We start from the raw sequence: 17,820 nt of genomic DNA, 5'->3' as shown, positions 1-17,820 counted from the left end.
TCTTTGATGCTCGGTTAGGGTTGATCAGTCTGGATGAGGACAATCAATAAAGCCCATTCCCAGCTCTCCACACTGGAAAAATAAAATAATTGTACAGAGAAGTGAGCAAGCTCTTCAAGTCTCCTTTTTGTCCTATTTTTTTTTTCTTTGTTGAATGAAAACACGTGTCATTGAAAAAGTTGTTTTTGCTGCATTATGTCTACGTGTTATCTGCTTTTTCTAAATAGAAGCAGATTGATTTTCTTAGGGGGAAACAGAAATGCCCACAAACTGATAGAAAATGTCTGATGCCATTGTAAAATCCATCATTATGAAAGATCTGATACAATCTGACGCCTTCAAATTGACAGTGGTACCAAAAATCTGTTGTATACTATCATTTTTCATGTCCATGTTCAAGTATATCTTGTAGGAAGGTGGTTGATGTATGCATGCTCTTTATCTTGTTGTCTGCCACACAACTGATCTCTCTCTCTCTCCCCTACATCTCCCCCCACACACCTAATCCTTCCTCCAAATGCTAAAGGACATTTCTGAGATGACGAATGGGAGAATATGAGTGATGGATACTGGTTGAGACAGACACGTTGGGTTTGAAAGAGCTGAGGCAGCCGTGAAAAATAAAAGCAGCTCTCCTGCAGCAGCATCAGGCTCTCTGGTCTCACCAGGATGTAGGAGAATTTAAGATTAAACATTCTCCCACAGAAAGCACCCCCACAAAGTTACAGATGCACTGTACTATAGCTAGAGTGCCAGGTGGTCACACCAACCTCTCTTTTGTCTCGTCTATATGTGTAACCTGAATTGTGCGTATAACTCATAGACTGTATATTAGAAGTGGACGTAGTCACCGTGACGTCACCCATTGGTTTGGGGACTACCGTTTTGAAGCCTCGAGTTCGACAATTTGACCGTTGCCATCTTGGTTTTTGGCCATCTCCATGTTTTTTTGCAACCAGAAGTGACACAAGAGTGTGGCGCTAAGTACAACCGAACGCTGAATAAGACATTTATAAGACGAAAACACAGATAACTCCCAGACCGGACAACGCTGCGATATAGCGACCTGTCAATCACAAGGTAGCCACGCCCTAAAGCATCCCCTGCTTTATGGTCTATTTGACTCTAAATGGGACCATAATTTAATAAATGAACATCATGCTGTATTGAAGAAGACTTGAAACTAGCGATTGAGACCATAAACTCATGTTTACAATGTTTACTGAGGTAATAAATCAGGTGAGAAGTAGCCTCATTTTCTCATAGACTTCTATACAATCAGACTTCTTTTTGCAACCAGAGGAGTCGCCCCCTGCTGGCTATTAGAAAGAATGCAAGTTTAAGGCACTTCAGCATTGGCTTCCATTCTCAGGTTTCCCACTGATATAACTCTGGGCTCTTGTCACAGCCTGCCCGTGGCATAGGCAAAGGAAGGAAGCAGCTGCCATGTATCCTGCTCTGAGCAAATTACAAACATGAAGGTTTTTGATAATAACTCTAATGTGGTTAATATTGTATGTATTTTTTATTGTTTTATTATTCTCAGCACTAAGAAACTGTACTGCATATCATTTAAGTTGTACCAGGTTCAATTATTGTGTCTCTTGTCTCTCTTTTGATCTTCTGCACACTTGCAAACTGCAGTTCATTTGAAACCTGCTGACCAGTTGTTTTTTTGGGGAGAAACACTAAAGTGTTTACCTACCTTTAAGGGTCAGCTCACCCAAATCACAAACAATAATTTTCCAACGTACCTCTGGGTAATTTACCATGCAGATATATTTAGATTGGCCCAGGTTTTGAGATATCCACTGCAGATAAAACTTAGGTAAACTAAATTTAATTTGTGATGCTCAATGCATCGAAAATTGCCGTCTGAAAAACTCAGCAGCAACATCTTTCCAGAACTGCACACAACTCTTGGACAACAGTTTTTATTGGAAATGTATTTTGTATTGAAGATTATAAAGTAGTGAACACTGTCCTAGGATTATCTAGGATAAACAGGACATTGTTTTGAAAAGACTTTACTGTTGAATTTTCTAAATGTCATTTCTCAATACTTTGAGCACCACAAACAAAGTCCCATTTAACTCAATGATCTTTGTGGTAGAAATCACTGCTGCAGATATTGAATGTCAGAAACTCAGCAAATCAAATTGAAACTATCTGCATAGTAGCCTGAGGGCTAAGTGGAAAAAATATGTTCTTTGTGACTTGGGTGAACTAACCCTCTAAATGTCTGGTATGCCAATTCATTGTTACTCTTCAGTAGAACATATTCCTAATTGCACTATTGTTCTGTTTTAGTACCACTTAAAATGGCATGGTAATTTGTTTCTTCTACACATCTTTTTACATGGCTGACTCAGGTTATTGTGTGACCATGCACTGTGCAGTTCATATTGAAGTGATTGCAATCACTTCAGTAACAATGCGGTCATGGGTGATGTGGGGGGTGGTGATCAACCCCTGCTTAGCACCCCAAGAACGCTGGATGTGTCCCTGCCCTCCATACTCAAAAATTAAAACCAATTGTTGATAAAAGATTTTCTAGTAGGAACCATACTCAAAGGTGCTCTATATGATATCTAGAGCATTAATATAGCAGCAATTATGTGCTATGTAAAGATATAGAAGAGTAATGTCTACCTGAGCAGCGAATTAAGTCACTCTACCTCTATGAGTGTTGTAATTCCAACTTCCCTGTGCAGCAAATTTCCCAGAAAATTAAAGCCATTTTTAACCACGTAAATTCAAGGTAGAGTCAAACATATAATTGAAGACACACATATTAAATACAAGCATTTTATGTGTTGCTCAAATGAGCATAATTGAAAATACAGGCCTGTTTAACTACTTTAGAAACTTCACTGATGTAAACAAACAATCTAAATCTGACATTCAGATAATAGACTGTGCTTTTAAAAGATGGTGGAGGAATTTGGCATCGAGCACAGACCAGATAAATTAAATTAAATGAGAGCAAGGGCACTTGAGATGGACGTAAGGTAGTAATTAGTGCAAAATGGTCTAGCTTTAGATTTAGCTGAGTACCAGCTAAATCTAAAGTTCCAATCAGTCAGTTATGCATGGGGCAATTAAACTTCAGGAGGACAGGGCTAAGCAGGGAGGTGGTCCTTGATGCAAGCTGGGCCTCGCTGCAGCGCTGTCCCACTCCATTGGCTATACTGTCACCATCTATCAATCCCCCACTTTCTTTACCCCCTCCTTCACTCTGTCAGAGTCACTGCTCATCTTCTGCTCACCCAAAACAACATCTCGTACCAGTCTGTCTCTCTCTCCCCAAGCGTGCGTTTTTCTGTCTTTTTCACCACTCTTTTGAGTCATCTCTCTCTCTCTCTCTCTCTCTCTCTCTCTTTTCTCTTCTTGGTCTTATCTACACTGATTTGTGTATCGTCCTTTTTTTCATTGTGCTAAGCTTTGGCAGATAATTATGTCTCCTGTGTCTTGATGTAAAATGTCAACACAACAAATACACATCTTCTGTGGGCCATGTATTGTGGTGTTATCATGTTAAGTGTGATTCCAAGACAAGCGTTTCCCTAAATTCCCTAAATAATATTTCTTTATAAAGGATAGGATAGCCTTTGACTGCTCATGAGGATTTTTTGTTTTGGTTACAATTCACCTGTGATTAATGAATTATTAATGAATCAGCAGTGTCTCACAGTTATGTAGCAGGCATTTGAGAACCTAAACATTTGAGTCCATTAAATCAACTTCAATGTTTACACCTGTAATACTTGCCAACATGCCCAAGATCCTGCACTGAATCCAGATTTAAAAGGCAGGCTATTTTAAAGCCTAGAAATGACTATTAGGAACACATACAGCTCCCACTGGGCAAAGCTTAGGGTGGCTGAGATCCAGGTCTATTTAATGAGTTGTGGTCCTATAGCTTATCTGACAGTAATGTGTGATTAAGGCAGTGTAAAGTGAAGAGTAATATCTGGACCCGCTGTGCTCTCTCCGGAGAGGCCTGCCTGCCTACACGGCTGCATCTCCTGGCTTACAGCACTCGATATTATTGATTACATGGCAATTGTGTCTGACTTGCCTTAACCTCAAAGGCACCCTTCTCAGAGGGGAGTGGTAGCCCTCAGCCAGCAGCCAAATCTGGATTATCACAGCAAATCAATGGCAGATTTCTTCCCGCCCTCGGGCCTCATGAAAAAGCCATCACTCATTAGCACAGTGATCACAGACAGATTAGCAGGCATTTGGCTTTGTCAGGGAGGAGGGAGGGGCAGCATTGCTCTGATGAGCTGAGTAATGTCTTCCTTCCCGCCCTCCTGATCTCTTCATCTCAAACATGACATGACTTTCTGAAAGCCTTACTCAGCAAACTTCACTCACATGACGAGAGTGCAATGTAAACGGGATGGCATTTGGACTGCAGAGCATGTAGTGCTTTTTGAGTAGAAATGATAATCAAACTGACACGGCACATCGATGCTGAGTAAACTGTTCTCTTTGATCGGGTCATACTGTATATGAAATTGCTGGTGCTGATGTTCCATTTTCTTAACAAATTAGCAGCCAAGGTCTTTGGAAAAGAAGTTCAAGACAACAGGCAAACAATTATATCTCCCAGACAATGACGCTTAAGTCCAGCAACATGGCACATGGACCGACCTTTTTAGATATTGGACAACATGGCACATAGCACGGCATATTGTATAAACATGATCCTTTAGAAGGCACCAGGTGGAGGTTTACTTCCACATCAGTGACCAAACTTCAATTTTCTAAGAAACATACGAGTTGTCCTCCATCTTTACACATGTTTTTGCAAATCTACCTAAAATCACAAAATGAGTCAGATGTTAATGAATTGATGCTCGTTGCTGCGGATTGGCTTCTTCAGAAAGCAGCTGGACTATTCTGTACACACAGCATCTATTACATGTCTGGATGAGGGATCCCTCCTTTGTTGCTCTTCCTCGGGTTTCTTCCATTTTTTCCGTATTAAATATGTTTTTTTGTGGGGAATTCTATTCTTCGAATCGAGGGTTTAAGGATGGAGGGTGTCATATGCTGTACATAATGTAAAGCCCCATGAGACAAATTTGTGATATTGGGCTATATAAATAAAGCTGACTTACTGGAGCCTCCTTTCAATAAAAGATCACTAACTTCCTGCCAGGCAAACATCAGATGCATGTAGGGGACGATAGGAAACATGCCAAGTCAAACTGGTCTTCCTCTGGAGATGCTGCCTGCAACGTATTTGATCCTGTATGGGCTGACAGTAAAGCTAAACACTGAGGGAGAGACGGGGGGGCAGTTTACACAAGACCGAGGAAGATGGTAATTATCACGAACAGGATGGGAGCACTGCAAGGCGCCGCATTACAGCACCCTGTCACAAAACGATTGAGCAGGCACAACTCATACACACTGTGTCGTTGTTGACCAACACACTATGGTGTGTGTGTGTGTGTGTGAGAGAGAGTGCGGGAGAGGTAGGGGTTGATTAGTGTTCACTTGGAGTAAATAGCAGGGGAGAAGCCTCCTCCTGTGCCGCACACTGAGACACAGCTGGGCCACAGTCACGTTATTTGTCAAGTGGATGCTGAGGAGCTGCTTCTGCAATAGGAAAAACTGATTAAATACTGATGGTGCAATGATGGGGGTAACATGTTGTTGACACTTCATCTTGTACACAAGTCCGCTATTGTACCCTACTGTAGTGTCTGTGCATACCGCTCAGGTGACATGGTGAATGAGAGACAGCTTAAATTAAACCCATAAATTACTCAATACTTTGATGATGAGCAAAAAAGTTGTCACAATGTACTGCAGTTTCAGACTAGTCCTTTAAGTAGCTTGCACCATCCATAGCTGATGTTCACTTGATCCCCATCAACACATCCAAAGAGCAATATGAACAAGATTAATGTGCTACTCATTACAGAATTGTCTTCATGTCAATGCAATATATTGCAATATTCACTGAAGTGCGCCATCACATCTTCACGTCATCACTATCTAAAATGAATCATATCAAATGATCATATTGGTTTAAATGATTACAGTGTTTTAGACAAAATAAATCTTGTGATGTGAATTGTGGGGCATGAAATCTCAATTTCAGGGTTGAGAATTGTACGGAGAGACAATAAGCGATAATAATGAATTTAGGACTGCGACTAACTATCATTTTCATTGTCGATTAATCTGTTGATTATTTTCTCAATTAATCAATTAGTTGTTTGGTCTATAAAATTTCAGAAAATGGTGAAAAATGTTGATCAGTGTTTCCCAAAGCCCAAGATGACATCCTCAAATGTCTTGTTTAGTTCACAGCCCAATAAAGTTATTATTGACGTCAGGACACCAGAAATAAACTAATTTGTTCAGACTGCAACTTGTCCCATAAAAAATAAAATAACTTCTAACTTTTCCAACTCTTACCGTTTCTAAATATAGTATTTGCAGCAGCGCAGCCTATTTGATTATTCTTGCAATTTTGAGGTTGTATCCACATGGGTGGTTGTATCCACATGGGTGGATGCACTTATTGTAAGTCGCTTTGGATAAGTAATGCAATGTAAGTAATGTAACCGTTCTCCTCCTGGCCAGGGGCCATTTGTATCCATTTATGTCTCATCCATGTTGTCATACGTGTACAGACAACATTGATCACTGTGCGCCTCCATTCTGCTTTTTTTCCTGCTCAATTTCAAGATTATGAGGAAGCAGGTAAGCTGCTTTTTATGGATCTATTACAGACGAATTTGCTATAATCGTAAACGGTGATGAGAATGTTTCTGACAAAGTGTTTTATAAGAAAATTGCCAAGAGAACTGAGTGAACAGATGACTACAGTTATATCCATTAAAATGACTACAGAATAAAACGGGACAGCCAAACGTCTCATAAGATATGAGATTTAAAACCCAAAGAAACATGGTACAAAAAGGTGTGCAGGATGCAAGCAACCATGTCTGCTGCTGCCACCTCCTTTTTGGCTGAGTGCAGACTGACATAACAATCTTAGCTCTCAGATTTTAGGCTTTTAGTGTGTTTGTGGACAAATTGTAGTGAGAACATAATGATACACTCCATGACTTTTTCCTCTCATCCATCTACTGATAAAAACAGCACAAATCAATACGCTGTCATGCCCCTCTTGTCCTCTGCTCAACCTTTATTCTTCTGAATCACAATGTTTTCAGCTTCACCCCTGTTTCACCATGTAGACAGCCTATAACCGTTTTATGAGACAATGAGATGTATTGTTAATGAGTTTCCCTTGTTTCACACTGTAATCGCTGCATTAGCACGCTCAATCTCAATGTATATTTGCCTCAGCTCTCCACCAGCTTGTGGTTTTTCTTTCCTCCTCACTCAAACATTACACCAGTAAACAAATTCAAAGCGTCCATAATGTGAACTGATTCCCTCTTACCCAAATTTTGATGCCAGTCTTGAAATTCCTGTATCTTAGTCAGGCTTACTTTTCACTTGGTCATCATTATCTGCTGCGATGAGTTTGGCAAAGCTGTCCAGGCAGAGGCCTGTGTGTATATCAGACAACATAAACACAGACAGCTGTGTCAGAGGGCAGGCGATAGCCTGTAGACTCATTCATCTCCTTTTGTCTCTCTCTTTGTTAGAGAGCAGTCAATTCTACCTCGCCAACAGCTGACTGCATCTATCCCGGTTGAAAGATCAAAACACCCCATTTAGTAGCTCCCCTCCAGCACAGATGACCTCTGCATCTCAACACTTGACCTCTCTCCTCGTTCAGCCCTGCCTCCCATCTTACTCCACCCTCGTCGTCTCTCCTCCCATCCCATCCCGTCTCTCTCCGTGCTGTTTCAGCCCCACTTCGGGGCAGCAGTCCATGCGTAAATACCAACAACAAGGGTTTGTCACACAACAGAGCTGCCATTAAATTGCTGTTTTGTTTGTTTTACATGGCATCGTTTATTTGCAGGGGAAGATATGACTCGAAATGGATAGATATGAATCCCCAATGTTTTAACAGTGAGAAAAGAAAGGCTGCCCTCCATCCTTCCTTCAGAAAATGTTTAATTTCCAAATTTCTTCATAATGGTTTCACACAATGAATCAATACAGGGAGACAGTGATTAGTGTCAAAAGACTACAACAAGTTCATCGTAGACGGTTGGGCTTACAGCCAAATATTTAAGCAATCATCTTCTCTAATAATCGTCAATGATCGGGTCTAATGTAAGCCTTTTGACTAACATGACTAATTTAGGAAAGCATGGCTTTACATCCATAAGGACAGCAGCTTGCAGGGACTGACGGTTCACCTGTAATACAACTGGCTGGGCAAAATCATCTTCTCAGCCCTCCCCTCCTCTCCAACCTGTTTTCTAGCAGTTCTGCCCGACTGCCTCGGCTGATTTAATGACCACACACAGCTGGACCAGGAGAGAGGTGGATGTAGAAATGAGAAAAGTCGGAAGCGTGCAATGATCATAATCGCAAGTAGTAGGAATGTTGTGTCGACACCAAAAGCAGCTTGGAAAAAGGCAGAAAACGGACATTTAAGGTCTGTGAGTTCTGTGTCAAACGCTGTCATAGAAACCACTGTACTCAAACCACAACAGTGCATTATTGTGTCAGCAACACTGACACCACCGTATAAATACGGTTGCAATAAAAAAAATATTTCTGTCAACAGCAACCCTGAATATGTGTAAGTAAGCATATAAGTATATAAACACTCAAATAACATTCTTGAGCCATCGCCTAATAGTTACTCAAGAGCAGGTAGACTATTCAGACGCTTTCACAGATGCAATCGATGCCAAATCGTTCCCAACGGTTCCACACACAATTTCCACAGATTGGCTAAGCTACAAGAATTATATCAATACCATAGGAAAGAAATAAAATGCTTTATTTTAGCACCTACCACTTTCCCACAACCTACATTGCCATCTCTCCCTTTCCCTCTCCACAAGTTTACCATTCTTCAATTTTACAATACCTCTGTGCTTTCTTGTCCTCACACCTTGCTCTGCTCCCTGTCTGAGACCTCATAGGATAGTCCAGTAGAGTCACCGCATCTGCAATTCATTCTTCTATCACTCATATTGGGTTTCATTTGAGCCCGTCAGTCAAGGTGTCTGTCAGATATGGACTCTCAACTTCACAATTTTTTTCTCCCTTCTTGTATTCTGAATGAATTCAGGGAGAGTGACAGACAGAAAGGAAAACTGTCAGAGGCTTGCTTTCCCCACTTAATGCATGAAAAACAGCAGCAGCTACTCTCCAGCTTTTCACATACATAATACACAATATCATTCTAAAGGACTTTTGCAGCATATGCATGTTTTTATGGTATACTTTGACTTCGTAGCAGGGGTGACAATAGCAGTACATCACTACTTCTAAACTGGTGGACCACAGTGAGGAAGACAGTGAACCTACAACCTGGGATTACACAGGCCAAAATTGCCATGAAACATATTTCAGCAGGAGTAGTGATTGAATGACAGCATTTCCCCAGAGACACAACAGGCTTGGTCACTCATTTTATGTCATATAATTCCGATTCTGTATAACCCCCCTGAAGCATCATCATCTCATTATATGCACTATATAGTCTGACAGCAGAAGGAACACAATATATGTTATAAAAAAATAAGAGAAATATTGTGAATGTCTGCTCTTCAGTATGTTTTATGTATGCTCACAATTCAAACTGTAATGAAAACTCATTTGTTCCCCGATAAGAGTGTCATATAGTGCACTACTGGTGAACATATAGGCTACATATTATGATTTCATGTCCATTTGCATTTAAATTGATAAACTTTAAAGCTATTTGCCAAGTTGATCAGCAGTGTTTCAAATGCAGTAAATCTGCCTTACTGTGGTAAAATATCTCAAACATTACAATCCACATAATATCGTCCAGACTTATTGATATAGTACTTTTAATAATAAACCTATTTTGCATTAAATTGTGATTGGAGCACTTAAGCAAAACAGTTTAACTGGCTGAATGGTATATAAGCACTCAGGCCAGGAGGTAAAAAACTCCTGAAAAATGTCATAAAACTGCTTTGCATTACTCTGCAAAGTCATTGTTGCACCAGCTGTCTGTGAAGACATTCCTGCATACAGACTAAAGCCCCATTATATAAAATATTTAACACTTACTGATGTATCTACAGTTACAAGAAAGAGATATATATTGCAAAAAAAAAAAAAAAACTGACCCAGGCCACAGGATTAATAGTTAGACTCTCAAATTGAGTGGCGCTCCCCTTTAACCTGGCGGTGCGTGGTTGGTGCGTTCAGGTGTCACATGAATAAATAAGCGCGCACCAAGGCGCTTCCCAGCAGGCACCTCACGAGTCTCCAGGGCTACCTGAGATAATAGTGTACACCTGACACCTCTGCGCAGGCATGCACACTACCTCACATTCACTAAGCTGCTTAATTACTCTGATAACAGACCCGAGATGAAACAACAGCAACAGTTGGAGTGGACCATTACAGAAGACAACATAACTTCAATGAAGTGATCGTAGATGTGATATTATATCGCCCAAAACCTAAACCGATCCTCGTATTGGACTGATAGGTCACCAAAAACACTACTTACACAATCAATCAACTACTTCTACAACTCTTCTTTCACATTCAGGAGGCACTGCACAAGCCAACTATTAGTGTGCGTAAAAGTCGACAATTACGCACGACTACTATCCTTGGTATAGGACATGTTACACCACATTATAAACATTAAATCCTTCATGTGAAAAAACAATTGTGTGCCGCAGTCATCCGCTCTAACACAGCTTGGTGTCTATCAACTCTAAGCAGCATGATCATGTCATTATCATATTGTCCTTACCTTCCTCGTCCGTGTCCGTCGCTGGCTGAGCGCCTTTAGATTCGATTGCCTGTCCTGCTGTGATGCGTTACCAAGTATCTGCTACTCTCTCTCTCTCTCTCTCTCTTCCTCTCTCTCTCTCTCTCTCTCTCTCCCCCTTCTCCCCCCTCTCTGTCTCTCTCCCTCTCCCTCCCTCTCTCTCTCTCAATATTTCTCCTGTTAGCTTTACTCTATCACCACCAACGCCCTGGTCATTGCAAATTTCACTTTCCAGTCTTCAGAACTACCACTGCAAAAACATAAACCTTCACTTGTGTGGAGCTCCTACACATAAAGTAATGTCCTGTATTATAAACACCACTCCCTCTAAACCAGGGTTACAGTCCAATAATTCCAGCAATCACAGATTCTGTACAGCCCCATAGGTTGTAAATGGTGCTTCTACACAATATCATTTTAGTTTTCTCAATTAAAAAAAAAAAAACAAATTCTGTTATTCAAGTTTTCTAAATTAAAAAACAAACAAATTCTGTTATTCTAGTTTTCTAAATTAAAAAACAAACAAATTCTGTTATTCTAGTTTTCTCAATTAAAAAAAAAACAAATTCTGTTATTCTAGTTTCCTCAATTAAAAAAACATAAATTCTGTTATTCTAGTTTCCTCAATTAAAAAAACATAAATTCTGTTATTCTAGTTTTCTCAATTAAAAAAAAAACACATCTTCTGTCTGTCCATGTGATCTAAAATGACTTCCATATCATGCACTTGATGTGGGTTGAATTTATCATAGCCTTTTTTTTCACAGATAGCAAATATAAGGCACGTCCCCCTACTGCGTTTATGAAAAATGTAAAATAATTCCGCTTAGATATGTTGACAAATCATTTGCAAAGCTTCACAGAAGAGGGCTGAAATTCACTGAGATAAAAGAGATCTATTTATGAGCCTCCTAAATAAGCTTATGAGCTAATATATTACACAGATTAAATTTGAAATCCATTATTTAACCACAGAGTTCATGGATCTGAAGAGCAATAGCCAGTGTGATAGCATCACCTAGTGTATAAAGTAGATATTACATATAAAAGCAACAGCCACAATATCCAAATGAGACAGCTTATTACATGAGATACTGTAGGCCCCTGTATGTCTGCTTTAATTCATTTTAAACTATAAACTCCCAGCTTATATCATTAACAAGCTGGATAAATTAGTCACTTTAAAGTTAGTTAAACATAGATAGTATATTTCAGAAAAGTATAATAAATTATTTTACATTTGATTAAAAATATCTAAGACAGGATTTCAGGATTTACAAAAAACAACCTCTCACAGTACTAATTATTTGAGATCACCTCAGTGGTCACTGACAGATTGTATACACTCATACTGTTGTTCATCAGAACGTCTCGTGGATAATAATTTCTTGCATAGAATATTTTTATATGTGAATGATCAAGTTAAATAATCATATTGGCAATCATCTTTTCTGTAATAAACATTTATTTTATAATCTTTAAATTGAGCTAAAAGATAATGGTGTCTAAAACTGAAAGTGGTTTTGAGAAGGTGGGGCTTCCACAAAAAGTGCTAAATTGAACGCAGGACTTGGAAATATTGGTGTCTAGGTGATTAATAAGTTTCAAATGGAATAGCGGTAGGAGGGCACCTGTTGCAAGTCCCACTAAAGGTGGGATTTAAAGCATAAAAGCCAGTGCACCACTTAAGGTCCAGTCTGCTGTCGAGACCAGCACTTGGTTTATTGTATTCTGTTTTCTATTCATATTGAATTCTGAAGTCTGTCTTATTTCTAAAGTTTGTCTTTATTTAAGTTATTCATTAATGTGGTTGAGGACCCGAAACCACCTGGCCTGGTTGAAGAATTTCTCCAAGTCTACTCAAGAGAGCCACAACTTGGACTGCTCATCTATGAGATGTGTTTCTATCAGAGCCTCCTCTGATCTAAGCTCTTAGTCTATACAGCATCTTAAAAACAGTTAAAATTCTAATTGTATGCGGGCAACATGCTGATTTACCTATCTCAGTCAGGAAATAACCAATCTTTTCCTCTTTTGACATCATGTGTACTTGAAGGTGTTTGGTAAGACAATGATCGAGACCTGATTTACAGGTCAGACACTACAAGATGTTACTAGACAGTAAAAGGTGCAGGAAACCACTACTGTCAAGGTACCCTGGCAGCTGTTTTAGTGAAGCAACTTAGTGGCCACATGGGTCCTAGCTGAGGTTTTTGTGGCAATGCATTGTTTTAGTACGATCAGATTTTTTTTTAATCGCAAATGCTATTAGCACCCAGGTGTCAGTAGCCAACAATACTATTTCCGGGCACACTAGATACTGTATGTGTATATGTACTGTATGTATATTTTTCCTAAACCTTAACCCTGTAGTTTTGGTGGCTAAACCTAACCAAACTACAACTGAAAACTGAAAATAATTTAAAAACCAGAAAATAATAAGTCAACTAAATGAAAATAGGCTTCTCACAGGACACAAAGCCCAGTCTCCGGAGTGAAAGTCCTGAGTTTGACCCATTCATCCACCACAACTACTCCTTACAAGTACTTTGTCGCTCTTTATATTACTACTACTACTATTACCGGGTGTAAATAGTCAAATAACTGCCGCATGACTGGGTGCAAACAGACACTTTGCTTATTCAATATTTGCAAGGACTGTGTGGGCAAATATAGACTGCAATAGCTTTGTTGCACCTGTCAGGGCAGGATGAATCACACCTTTATCATCCGTATTGGTTAGATGATCATCACAGCTCTGGTCCACCTTCAACCTGAGCAGAGGTCTAATCAACCAGAAGAACTAAAAACAGCTGTGTGGGTGTTCAGAGGCTTTAACATACGGTAGAAATACATTAATACTTGCTGCTAAAAAGCTATTTCCACACAAATTACAGCTTCATGGCCTTGATAACACTCCTGATATCACCTGTCTTGTGTTTTCATTACCGCGTATGAAAGATATTCCTTCCTTTGCCAATGGTATGAAATGAGCCTTTGGGAAAACGTCCTGTTTCTGACACTGATCCCATGCTGAGGAGCAGGCGTCTCACTTCTTCTATGTTACAAATTTCATCACTACAGAAGAGACTCACCGAAGGGATATATCAAAGAAAGACAATGTGCTAATGTGAAAGTGAATGCAGCCCTGTGGCAGACTGATTGTCAAATGAAAACCTTTTTGAACTTTGACGGTCTTGGATTTTCTTTTGTTTACAGGTAAACAAACAGAAAAAATATATATATTTTACTCACAAAGCAGCCGTTCTGATGACTTTTTTTCTTCCGGGATACAAGTGGTACAGCTAAAAAAACAAACAGAAATGTGTCATAGCTACAGAAACAGTTTTCAGAAAATTTCTGTACCACTTTGTTACAGAGCATTGATTTTTGATTATGAGAAACTGTTTTTACAGGCTATTACTAAGGTTTTGCACCACTGTAGCCAATATATACAGTTCAAATAGTAGCAATGATTTATTGAAAAAAATGCAGAATATTGTATTTATGTTATGCAATAATTATTAATTAGTCCTAAGTTAATAATATTAAAGTTCTCCTCTCTTACCACCACCCTCCTCTTTGCATTTGGGTATGATGATGATTCTAAGTGATATTTTGCTGCACTCTGGTGGATGTTTTACTCAACTGCAGTTTAGAGGTGTTTAGTACTACAGTTTCAATGATTATGTCAAGGATAATTAAATGTGAATGCAAAGAATGGTATAAAGTAGTAGAAGACAGGATCAGGTTTTATGACTTTCACCCTAGTACTTTGCACCAAAACTTGTGTTTTAGATAGTGTTAACAGGAGAGTGGTATTTCTTACTGTTTTGACATGTAACCAGTGTATGGCTTAGCGGACCATTTTACACTCCAGTAGGAAATGCAATATTGTTTTTCTCCTCCTACACAAATGCAACAATTACCAAGCACTTGTTCAGATACAGTATCTTGAGTTTTGAAAGACAGTCAGCCCCTGGACAAGTATATGGCTAGTGGGATATCATATTAAGTTGTTTTTAAATAGATGTTGGTGGGGTTGGTGGATAGAAATAATATGCACGATAGCCCATACTTAGAGTAACTTCTGTAAAACAAAACTCAAGGACAAGCTCCAGGTAGCTAGGCTACTTTTCACTGCCACTAACATATATATGTTAGTGGCAGTGAAAAGTAGTCTGCAGTATATATATATATAAATAATAAAAATATATATATATATATAAATAAAAATATATATATATACAAAAATTAAAAAAAATATATATATACAAAAATTAAAAAATATATATATATAAAAATTACATATATATAAAAATAAGAAAAAATATATATAAGAATACAAATATATATATATATAAGAATAAAAATATATTAAAATATATATATATATATTAAAAAAAAAAAAATATATATATATATAAATATATATATATAAAATATATAAATATATATATATATAAAATATATAAATATATAAAATATATAAAATATATATAAAATATATTATATATAAAAAAAATAAAATATATATATATATAAATAAAAGTTGCTGATTTGCACTATCAGGTTTGCTCCCCTGAATTTGAAAACATCTTATTCCTGTGTGATGCCTGTGGGTAATTATACTTAATGTTAGCTAAACTTAAATATCACCAACATTGGTTATGGAAAGGTTTATTTCACTAAAAAAAAAAAAAAAAACTACCATAAACTACCATACCAACTACAAAGTATACATACTAACCTTACCAACTACCATAAATGTGCAAAGCATTTGCCAACAAAACTTACATAGCCAAATTAACCTCCTTACTAGTTATCACTTTATATAACATTACTGCTGTTAGCTTAACATTACTGCTGTTAGTTTACTGCTTCATATACCAGTATTTACTTGCCGTCCTTCCACTTTAAAATCTTCACAAGTGTAACATACCTTTTCTTAAAGTCTTGTGAGCACGTGACTGCACCACAGGACTGCAGGAAAGTCTCTGTCGTTGTGAAATACGTCATTTCCATGGTAACGGTAGTGATTCTGACTTGTAGCGCGAGAAGCATCATAAAGCGAACAGGTGTGATTAATTACATTAATGATGACTGTGTGCGCTCCACTCAGGTGTCCCCATGCCAATGAGCCAGCATACAGTTCCGAGGCCCTGAAATTAACTATCATAAACGGAATGCAGACATTTAATCATCAATTAGCTACACCTTGGTATGTTTATTTAATTTATATTATATCTGTATGTCTGCTATGAAAAAGGCCCATTGCAACACTTTATTTATCATATATAAAATTTCACAAAATCCAGTCAATGAAAAAAACAAACAAGAAATGTGTCAGGAGAGGGTAAGAAGACAGGCTTATACAAAGGAGAAAAAAAAAGAAAGATCTAAACTAATAATTAAAAAAAATACAACAGTTAAACAACAAGAAGTACACAAAAAGCAACTAAACAATGGGAAACAATCCAATAAAAACACTTGTACTATTTGGATCCTGTAAAATAGTCTAGATGTTTCTACAGCAACACAACTAATTTCAATAGCCATATGGTCATTAGTCAGACTCAATTGTACAATATCTTATCATGAAACCATGTAAATGTAAAAAGCAACATTTGTTGTCCTTTTAATGTGTAATGCTCGTTTATGTCCACACTTGCATCTTGGATAAAGTAGCCTCCGGCAAGAATATCTTCGGTAACCATGAGGATACTAGCATCATTAATTCAATGCCACTATGATAACACCTACATAACCTGGCACAGTGACAACTAAAAGAACAAAATGTACAAGTAGGATGACAAAATGTAAAAATGAATACAGATCTGAATAAACAGCAGTCAAAAATAACCAGTTCAAGCACTGTTAAAAGCAGTTTTATTAAATCATTAAAATAAATAAAAACCATTAGGGTGAGAAGACTGTCAGAGGGAGCAGCACAAGGTGGCACCAAAGACATGGTAAAAGAATAATCACTACAACCAAAAACACACCACTCACCCAACCTAAGGTGACCACACCCAAATTCAGGTGCACCACATGAAACCGTCCCCAATGCACCCATCAGGAAGCCCTACAGAGGGACAGGGGGATCAGCGTCAGTCATCTTAAAAATATTAAAAAGCAAACATCATTAACAAACAAAAACAAATCCTCTTTGATTTATATACATTTCTCAATAAATACCAGATATTTACACAACCTAGGCAGGTGCACGTCCTCCAGAAACAGCTCAGGCTACCAGTCACTACACAAACAAAAGATCAACCTGTATTTAGTTTAACATGTCATGGCATACAGCAGCAGAAAGTTTGTATTTGTATTTCACTTGATCTGGGCAAATTACCATTTTAAAACAACTCCCAATAGTCACAGTAAATATGACATGTTGGCCGACATTAGTATAAAGCCACAACTTACCCATAAGGTACTTTGAATTACCAGGCTGTGTTAAATCAGCTTTCTTGACAGAAGTACAGAGATATACATTGCCTACATAACATATGACACTTGAAAATCACTGCATGTCTTATACCCTACAGTAGATCTCAGTGTGTGCCTCAAACAACAGATGAAATACAAAGTGGCCTACCTCACCTCCAGCATGGCCTTTTCTTACCTAAGCCCCTCCCACTGAACACCTGTTCCTACTTCCTATCTGTCATCTCCTAATTGAGCCTAAGGTCCCACCCACTACAAAAAGATAAGCTTCAAAAAGCTCCCCGTTGAAGGTAGAATTCAACAGTTACAACTTACAACTTCCAGGTCTTCAAGATTTTAAAGGTCTATGTCCAAATTATTTGACTGGATATTTTCAGTATGTTCGGGCCTGAATACGAAGGCTGGTGTATCTCACCTGAAACAAATCACAAACATAATTAAATCTTTGATGTGGTTTACAAATTTGTTTGGTTTTC

At 38.2% G+C, this 17,820-nt stretch overlaps 1 protein-coding gene across 1 annotated transcript in view; it reads right to left on the bottom strand.

Annotated features, from left to right (window-relative positions):
- Positions 1 to 16,924, bottom strand: part of cdh23 (cadherin-related 23) — a 184,685-nt gene extending 167,761 nt beyond the window's left edge. Inside the window, exons 1-2 of the mRNA XM_074646704.1 lie at positions 15,834 to 16,924; positions 14,147 to 14,196 (exon numbers count right to left, since the gene is read on the bottom strand). The gene's annotated coding sequence lies outside the window, so the exon portion shown is untranslated. The remainder of the gene's footprint in view (positions 1 to 14,146; positions 14,197 to 15,833) is intronic.
- Between the last annotated feature and the right edge of the window lie 896 nt (positions 16,925 to 17,820).

The sequence above is a fragment of the Sebastes fasciatus genome, chromosome 9 (genome assembly GCF_043250625.1).
Source record: "Sebastes fasciatus isolate fSebFas1 chromosome 9, fSebFas1.pri, whole genome shotgun sequence".
In the NCBI taxonomy this organism is placed as follows: Eukaryota; Metazoa; Chordata; class Actinopteri; order Perciformes; family Sebastidae; genus Sebastes; species Sebastes fasciatus.
Note: the sequence above shows the minus strand (reverse complement) of the source record. Positions and strands in the feature narration are given on the sequence as shown.